Genomic DNA, 9,552 nt, shown 5'->3' with positions numbered 1-9,552 from the left:
CAAATTAAAACTAAAAGATTAAACTAAACTAAGGATAGTTCCGCGGAATGCCTCCGTGGCGCGCCACGTTTATAAGGGTCATTGGCTAGACCCAATGTGAGGTTATATATTTTCTGAGTGGGATGCTTGGCGTCCCATGTTACACCGTCGGAGAGCAGCGTCCAAACTCGAATCAATAACCTTCATGTAGTTGACCGGGTCGTCGTCCTCTATTCTCTTCCCAACTCCGAATTTTACTTCATCATCCCCATACCTCAAGGTGATTGTTCCGTCATTCATATCTACCACCGCTTATGCGGTGGCAAGAAATGGTCTCCCTAGTATGAGGGGGACCTCGGTGTCTTCCTCCATATCGAGTATGACAAAGTCGGCTGGGTAGACGAATTTGCTTACCTTTACCAAGACATTTTCAATGACACCTTGCGGGAATTTGATGGATCGATCAGCAAGTTGTATGCTCATTTTTGTAGGACTCGTTGTTCCTAGGCCGAGTCTTTTAAACATTGATGAGGGCATGAGGTTAATGCTAGCCCATAGGTCGGCTAGTGCATTACGAATGGGGGACTCCCCGATTGAGCAGGGAATCGTGAAGCTTCCGAGATCGATTTTCTTTTGGGGAAGTTTATTGAGTACGAGGGCAGAGCATTCTTCGCCTAATTTAACCAATTGCAAAGTTTCAATTTTCTTTTTATGAGTGAGGAAGTCCCTCATGAACTTAGAGTATTTAGGCATTTGGGTTAGGACATCAATAAAAGGAATATTGACATGCAATTGCTTTAGTAGACTTTCGAACTTCGCGAATTGCTAATTGGTCTTTTGACGAATTAACCTACCGGGGTACGGAACTCGAGGAGCCTTGGTAGGCTCTGGTGACGGAGGGGAGTTCTTCTCCTGCAGAGGTGGGGGTACCATTTCTTCTGTCGGCGGCGGCGCTTCTGCAGGCCCCACGGTGCGGTTTCGTAGCGTGCTGAGATGAACTTGCGCTTTTGGGTTTGTTTCGGTATTGCTAGGTAATGCGCCTTGTGGTCTCTCGGCAAAATTTTGAGCTATTTGATTTAATTGTTTTTCTATGTTTTGAATACTAGCTTGTTGATTTCTAAAATTTGATTCTAATTGTAGAAATCTTTCCGAGTTTTTCTTTTCAGTGTCGGAGATGAGGCGAGATACAGTATCTTCAAGCCTTTCTCGTCCACTTTGTTATTGAGTGAAATTTTGTGACTCATTTCTTGGTTGTTGAAAGTTTGTTCGTTGGGTTTGTTGGTTACTACTATTGCCGGGTTCTCTCCAACCAATGTTTGGGTGGTTTCGCGATCCTTGGTTGTAAGTGCCAGTTGGAGTCCCGACGGCCTAGGTCTATTATCAATGTAGCTTACCGATTCCTGTTGATCGTCTGTTTCTTTCATACAACTCCAATTTTCATGTGGCCCACCACACCCTTCACAAGCCATAACCGAGACTGTTTTTGTCATTTCTAATTTTTTTTATTTTTGAAGAAAGGGCCTCGATTTGGGCTTGTAAAGAAGTGCTTTCATCGACCTTATGGGCGCCCGAGGCAATAGATTTATTGCCTCGGGGGGTGTGCCATTGAAAATTGGTTTGAGCAATTTCCTTAATTTGGTTATATATTTCATGCGGGCGTCGATTACCTAAAAGTCCCCCGGAGCTAGAATCAAGTGTCTGCCTTGTGTGTGGCAACAGTCCATTATAGAAAGTGGATACTTGTTGCCATATCGCAAGGCCATGATGTGGACACTTGCGTAATAGTTCCTTGAACCTTTCCCAAGTTTCATATAAGGATTCCCCGTCCTCTTGTGAATATGTATTAATTTCAGTCATTAATTTAGCCGTTTTAGCGGGAGGGAAATACTTATATAGAAATTTTTGGGCTAGTTCATCCCAGGTGTTTACCGATCCAGCTGGGAGGGCGTTGAGCCAAGCTTTCGCTCGGTCTTTTAGTGAGAAAGGAAACATTCGGAGGCGGATGGCGTCATTTGATGCTCCATTGATCCGAAAGGTATCACATATTTCTAAGAAATTAGTAATATGTAGATGGGGATCCTCTTCCGCAAGCCCATGGAAGGTTGCGGAGTTTTGGAGCATTTGTATCAAATGTGGCCAAAGTTCAAAGTTATTAGCTTCAACATTCGGAGCATTGATAGCGGCGCCTAGGTTACCTACGGTGGGTCGTAGATAATCCATGAGGGTACGTTGGTCCGCCATTGGAGGTGGATCACCCGAAACTTTCTCTTGGTTTTTAGCCTTTAATCTTTTTCTGAGAAAGCGTTCGGGTTCTTCTAGAGGTTCTTTTATGTCCTTATTAGAACTAGAGCTCATACACTATGTAGGATTGGCGTCGGGTTCCAAGTCCTGCAATAAAAACAGAAAAGAAGCCTGGTCAGAAGGTTCACCACGGCCCCGTGTTCAGCGAACACGGCCCGTGGTCGGAGTTACAATGATTGTTTTCCAGATCCCAGTTACTGGGAGATGGACACGGCCCCGTGTTGCACCGACATGGCCCCGTGGTCAGCTCTCTGTAACTTGGAAAACTAAAAACTGTCAGTAACAATGCTGGGCACCACCCGTGTCCGACCCGGCACGGCCCGTGCTGAGCTCTGCAGAAGCTGAAAAATTATGAAAAATCCTAAAAATTTAAAAGAAAAATAAAAATATGATTAGGCCGTTGATTCCTAACTTTCTTAAAATCCTTGTGTCCCCGGCAGCGGCGCCAAAAACTTGATGTACGTGAAGTGTGTTATATTTTTAATATATATTTTAAGCCCTTTTACACTTTTAGCCAAGTTTTAAATTTATAAAACACGATATTTACTAACACCAAACACACATATGGGCAAGTGCACCCATCGTGGACGTAGTATAGTGTTGGTAAGATACCGAGGTCGTCCAAGGACACAAGAGCTTTTAGTACCGGTTTATCCTCAACGTCTAATCAAATCAAAAAAAGTTAGAAAAAGGTTTTTAAATTAGAAAAATAAAACTAACTAAATGCTGAAAAATAAAAATAAAATAAAAACAGATAGACAAGATGAATCACTTGGATCCGACTCGTGTATTAGTATAACCTTTGATTATTTTCGCACTTTTGCACTTGTTTAAGAGATTATCTTAGTTATTGTAGTAGGCCCCTCTTTGAAGGCGACGTTACCCTCAACCCAGTAGTTTGAGTCAGCAAGGATACAATCCTAAAGGGTTGGATTATTGGAAGATAATGAATTAAGTTATTAATGCAAATTGCGGTAGGCCCCGCTTTTGGCGGTGACGTTACCCTCGGCTAAGTAGTCTGAGTCAGCAGGGATACAGTCCTAAATAGCCGGGTTATAGTATTAATAGTAGTTAACTTATGAGGGGGTCAAAGAGTTTGGATCCCCGCCATCCAATACCTATGGGCATTGAAGGAGATCCTACTAAATTTGACCCAGGTCCCTTGCAGGACCTCTAAACGCTGAACAAGGGCAAGACCCTTACCAAACCATTCCCTTAACCCCCGACCAGGAAGCCAACATACCTCCATATAGACTGTGGAGATATGAATGGTGAAAATCTTTTATATTATATAGACAGTAAAATAATGCCAAGACACCACGGACAAACGATAAGGAAACATCACCTTCAACATAAGCAACTAGTTATTAAAGTCATTAACACAAAACCAAATAAAAAGTGCAAAAGATTAAAAATAAAAAGTATTATACTAAACACTTGTCTTCACCAAGTGATGTAAGAGACTTAGGCAAACATGGCCTTGATTGTCAAGAACTCTTACGATCAATCTTGGATCCCGAGACGACTCACACACTCTACGATGGACAATGGATGATGGTGGTGGATGATGGTGTTATGGTGGTGGTAGGTGGTGGATGAAGTGTGAGAGAGGTGGTGTGCCAAGGGATGAGTTGGAATGAAACCAAGCACTCCTATTTATAGGCTGAACAGAGGGCTGGACACGGCCCCGTGCCCGCTGGACACGGCCCCGTGCCCGTCTGACACTCTCTCTCTTCATTAATTGTAATTCGCAATTACAATTAATGCGCTTGCTGTACTTTCGCCACGCCCCCGTGCTCACTGGACACGGCCCCGTGGTGGGCAATAGAAGCTTCTACAGGTTTGTCTTTTCTGCTGCTTCTTGGGCACGGCCCCGTGCTGGCTGAGCACGGGGCGTGTTCAGGCTTCTGTTTTCTCTTCTTTGCTTGGGAGGATGCCGTTGAGGGTTTGGGCAGTCTACTTTTGTTCCTTTTCTTGTATTTATGTTAGAATTAGCTGTCTTTTTGCTTCTTTTGTGAATTTGAGCTCATTTCATCCTGAAAATACAAAAGGAAGACAAAAACACTCTTTTTCCAACATTAGTACTTAAAAAGGGTTAGTTTTATGCCTCATTTGATGTAATTTATATGTTGCATTTTACACACATCATTTACTGGTAAAAGGTTTCATTCAGCCTAGCTCTTCACCTTAGGGAGCTCCAATTCTGTTCGTGAAAAAGAAGGACGGATCAATGCGCTTATGCATTGATTACCGTGAACTAAATAAGGTAACGATCAAGAATCGTTATCCTTTACCCAGAATCGATGATTTGTTCGACCAACTTCAAGGAGCGAGTTATTTCTCAAAGATTGATTTGAGATCTGGGTATCATCAACTCAAGGTTCGAACTGAAGATGTTCCGAAGACTGCATTCAGAACGAGGTATGGACATTTCGAGTTCTTAGTGATGCCTTTTGGGCTCACTAACGCGCCTTCAGCATTCATGGACCTAATGAATAGAGTCTGCAAGCCATATTTAGATAAGTTTGTCATTGTCTTCATAGACGACATCCTTATTTACTCTCGTAGCCAAGTGGAACATGAAAAGCACCTTAGGTGTATCTTAGGACTGCTTCGACAGGAGAAATTGTATGCCAAATTCTCCAAGTGTGAGTTTTGGTTTCACAAAGTCCAGTTCCTTGGACATGTTGTTAGTGAACAGGGCATCTAAGTAGATCCTGCCAAGGTAGAAGCTGTTATGAATTGGGAAGCACCTAAGACACCTACGGAAATACGTAGCTTTCTAGGTTTAGCTGGATATTATAGAAGATTCATTGAGAACTTCTCAAGAATAGCTGCACCATTAACTTCTTTGACCCGTAAGAATATGAAGTTTGACTGGGGTCCGAAGCAACAATTATCCTTTGAGATTCTAAAGCAAAGATTGAGCAATGCTCCGGTATTATCTTTACCGGAAGGAATTGAAGATTTTGTTGTATATTGTGATGCTTCGCACACCGGCAATGGGTGTGTACTTATGCAGCGAGGCAATGTAATCGCCTATGCGTCGCGACAGCTAAAAGTGCATGAAAAGAATTACACCACCCATGATTTAGAATTGGGCGCGGTTGTATTCGCACTAAAGTTGTGGAGACATTACTTGTATGGAACTCAATGTGTGATCTATTCGGATCATAAAAGTCTCCAACATCTGTTCAATCAAAAAGAGCTCAATATAAGACAACGCCGTTGGATGGAAACCCTGAATGATTATGATTGCGAGAATTGCTACCATCCAGGTAAGGCTAACGTGGTTGCTGATGCTCTAAGCCGGAAGGAAAGAATTAAGCCGATAAGGATCAATGCCAAGAGCATTGAGTGGAAGAATAGTCTGAATGAAAGACTATTAGCTGCGTAGGAAGATGTTATTTTGGAAGTTAATCTTCCAAATGAAAAATTAGGTGTAACTGCTGAATAGTTAACACCTGGGAAGGATGGAATCCTCGGGATGAATGGTAGAATTTGGGTTCCTATTCAAGGAGGACTTCAAGATGTGATCCTTCAGGAAGCCCACAACTCTAAGTACTCAGTTCACCCTGGAGGTGACAAGATGTACCAAGACTTGAAGGCTAATTATTGGTGGATAGGTTTGAAGAAATCTATTGCCACCCACGTAGCTAAGTGTCTGACATGTGCTCAGATTAAAGCTGAACATCAAAAGCCATCCGGCCTTCTACAACAGCCAGAACTCCCTACGTGAAAATGGGAGATGGTAACCATGGATTTTATAACCAAGTTACCTAAGACAAAGCACGGAAATGACACCATATGGGTTATTGTTGATAGACTGACGAAGTCAGCACATTTCTTGCCCATTAAGGAGACTCACAGCTCCGACAAATTAGCCCAGTTATATGTAGATAAGATTGTAGCTCTTCATGGCGTACCGGTGACTATTATCTCTGATAGAGATACTAGATACGCCTCAAATTTTTGGAAAAGTTTCCAACAATCTTTGGGCACGCGTTTGAATTTTAGTACTGCTTACCACCCTCAGAGGGATGGACAGAGCGAGCGTACAATTCAGACTTTGGAAGACATGCTTCAGGCATGTGTCATTGATTTAGGTGGTAGTTGGGATGACCACCTACCCTTGATTGAGTTCTCCTATAATAATAGCTACCATACTAGCATTCAGGCTACGCCTTTTGAGGCACTATATGGTAGGAAATGCAGAACGCCTATCTGTTGGGCGGAAGTAGGAGAAGCTCAGTTATCAGGACCTGATATAGTCTTTGAAACAACGGACAAGATTGTTCAGATTCGTTATCGCCTGAAAGCTGCCAGGGATAGGCAGAAAAGTTATGCTGATAAGAGGTGAAAACCTTTAAAATTTGAGGTAGGCGATAAAGTTCTATTGAAAGTGTCACCCTGGAAAGGTGTGATGCGATTTGGTAAAAAGGGCAAGTTGAGCCCTAGATATATTGGACCATTCGAGATTATCGAATGTGTAGGCAGTGTAGCTTATAAGTTGAACTTGCCTGAGGAGCTGAGTGGAATCCATAATGTGTTCCACATTTGTAATCTCAAGAAACGCCTAGCTGATGAATCGCTAGCTATGTCTCATAAAGACGTTCAAATCGATGAAAGCTTAAGATTTGTTGAAAGACCTATATCAATCGAAGATCGACAGGTTAAAAAGCTCCGAAGAAAGCATGTGCCTATAGTAAAGGTAAAATGGGACGCTCGTAGAGGTCCCGAATTTACATGGGAAGTCGAGTCCACTATGAGACAGAAGTACCCTCACTTATTCCAGTAAATCTCGGGGTCGAGATTTCTTTTAAGGGGGTGAGGATGTAACACCACGTAAAAACGTGTCCAATTAGGTATAGACACGTGTCCTAAACTCTGAATATGCGAAAGATTGAGTTTAAGGGACTAAAAGTTGACAAAGAGCGAAAATATGCAAACGAAAAAACCAAAAGTGTCAACATGCCAAACTTAAGCCTCTGAATGACCGTACGTGAAGAAAATATTCTTAAACGGGTGATCAATTTGATATAAGAAGCCGTTTGTGAAAATAATCGAAAGATTATAAATTACAAGGGTTAAAAGTGTCAATATGTCAATTCTGACCTCTGAGTGACCTTTTAACGTAACCGAGGCTTCGAAATATTCAAATATACTCCCGAGAATAAGTGGTAAAAATTTCACGTGATCCCGAGATCGTTACGCATGTTTTCCGAACTTTGGGTTAAAAGTGTCAACTTGATGAAACTTGCTTTCATGAAGATATTTAACGAACCCGAGCCTAACGAAGTTTGTTTAGTCATCCTGGAGCTTCATCAAACTAACTACAAGGGCCCAACATGACAACAACAAGGTTAAAAAGGGTTAAAAACACTCAGGGACTGAAACTGCCAACTTAGAAACCTATTTTGCCAGTTCAGATGGTCCACGCGGCCCGCGTAAGCCCTCCCCTATGGCCTACGCGACCCGCCAGAGAGTGCCAGTATCAGAATTTGGCTGCCAGGTGCGGGTTAAGCTGTTCCACCGCCTTAACTTCGGTTGTATCGACCTGGAGGGCTGTATGTCGGTTTATTTCACTAGCTAGGACACCTGGAGTGATCCTAGGCCCCCCCATAACACCTGGAATGGATCCATGATCATTCAAAGTAGTATTTAAAGGCACAAGTTCTTGAGTTCATTTGCTCACTTGTAAACATTTGCTAATCACAACCATCTGGAGCTTGCTAAGGACAAGGAGAAGACTCTCAAGTGTAGAAAAGACTGCTTGGACCTTAAGTAAGCCTCTAATTACTTGTTTAGTCGTTAGGATTAGCTTAATTACCCTAAACTCAAACTTAGTGTAAATTTAGTTTCACTTTCGTATTAATCATGCATGGGTTAACTACTGATCAAATTGAAAGTAGTTATAAGACCACATTAGTATAGGTGATTAACCCTTAAAAGGGCATCTCCTAATTATCTCGTTTGACCAGTTAATTGTCGGGTCAAAGTAGTTTGACAAAAAGTCAAACTGGACATAAATTACAAATATGATTAAAACTAATAAACTAGAGGTTCTAAATTATATTTTAACATTCTAATGACTTAGTAATTGATATTAAAACATGTTTTATCTGTCCTAACCCGACAATTAGTAGTCAAAGGTCAGTTTATAACCGAAAGTCGCAAAAGCTTGACTTTTGCTTTGACTTTCAGTTCTGACCTGCTCAAAATTGATTCTTCCATGTTTTAAGCTTCTATTAGGATCACATTACTTAGTAGTATAACCCTCTAGAGTTATATTGCATGGTGCCTAGTGGTTTGAATTATATGCACTTGATCGTAATTATGCTTAATAATGACATAAACGCCCTTTTTACATACAACTGAAATTTTTAGCAATGTGAATGGACTAACACTTTTGCTACTGATATTTAGACATGTCCCAAAAATTTGACATCAATTTGAGGTCTAGAATTGGAGTTATGCTCAATAGCGTAATTAAAAAACTTCTTATTATTTAAAAGGCGTAATTAGCATAAAGCCTATCTAAACCCGATTTTTAACACCAAACTTTTTACTTACTGATGTAAAATAATATTTTGGGATTTTTGAAGATTTTTATTTATTTTTAGGCTGAGCATAACATAGGATTATAGCATGATTTCGGTAATTGTCGGTTTTACCCTTTTTGTACATAAAATGAGTTTTACATAACATTTTTGTACCACACTTTTTGCTACTGATCCTATATGATAAATAGAATATTTTGAACCTTATAAACTGATCAAAAATTCAGATTTCCTATTTTTAACCGAATAACCCTTTAAATTTATTTTTAAGCAATTTTAGCAACTAGTATGGGCGAAAACTATATTTGGCATATAAAACTCATTACCTACTGATGTTTTAAGCTAATTTATGTAATTATACAGTAAGCTAAAGTTTCTAAACTCAGAAGCCTGTTTTAACTTTCAAAAGCTTATGTAAAATTACCAAAATGCCCCTATGGTGCGTAGTTGGTTATAAAAGGTATATTTCTTACATATAAAGTACCCTACTGATATAACCTATCAAAATACATGTTTTTACTAATTTAATCAGATCTGAAACTCAGTTTTATAAATAAACTCTTTTATGGGCATTCAAAATTACCAAAATACCCTTAAGGGACTTATTTTGGTTTAAATTAATTTTTGGGCATATATGTTAATATATTACTGATATATTAACATGTTTTGAGCATAATAATGATTAAGACCTGTATATAATTTATTTGGTTAC

At 40.4% G+C, this 9,552-nt stretch overlaps 1 non-coding gene across 1 annotated transcript; it reads left to right on the top strand.

Annotated features, from left to right (window-relative positions):
- Window positions 1-1,735: 1,735 nt before the first annotated feature.
- Window positions 1,736-1,842, top strand: LOC118489378. The gene has a single exon (XR_004887397.1). It is a non-coding gene; the product is annotated as a small nucleolar RNA R71 (small nucleolar RNA).
- Window positions 1,843-9,552: the final 7,710 nt, after the last annotated feature.

This window comes from Helianthus annuus, chromosome 17, assembly GCF_002127325.2.
Source record: "Helianthus annuus cultivar XRQ/B chromosome 17, HanXRQr2.0-SUNRISE, whole genome shotgun sequence".
In the NCBI taxonomy this organism is placed as follows: domain Eukaryota; kingdom Viridiplantae; phylum Streptophyta; class Magnoliopsida; order Asterales; family Asteraceae; genus Helianthus; species Helianthus annuus.
The sequence above is the reverse complement of the archived record's forward strand: the minus strand, read 5'-3'. Positions and strand labels throughout refer to the sequence as shown.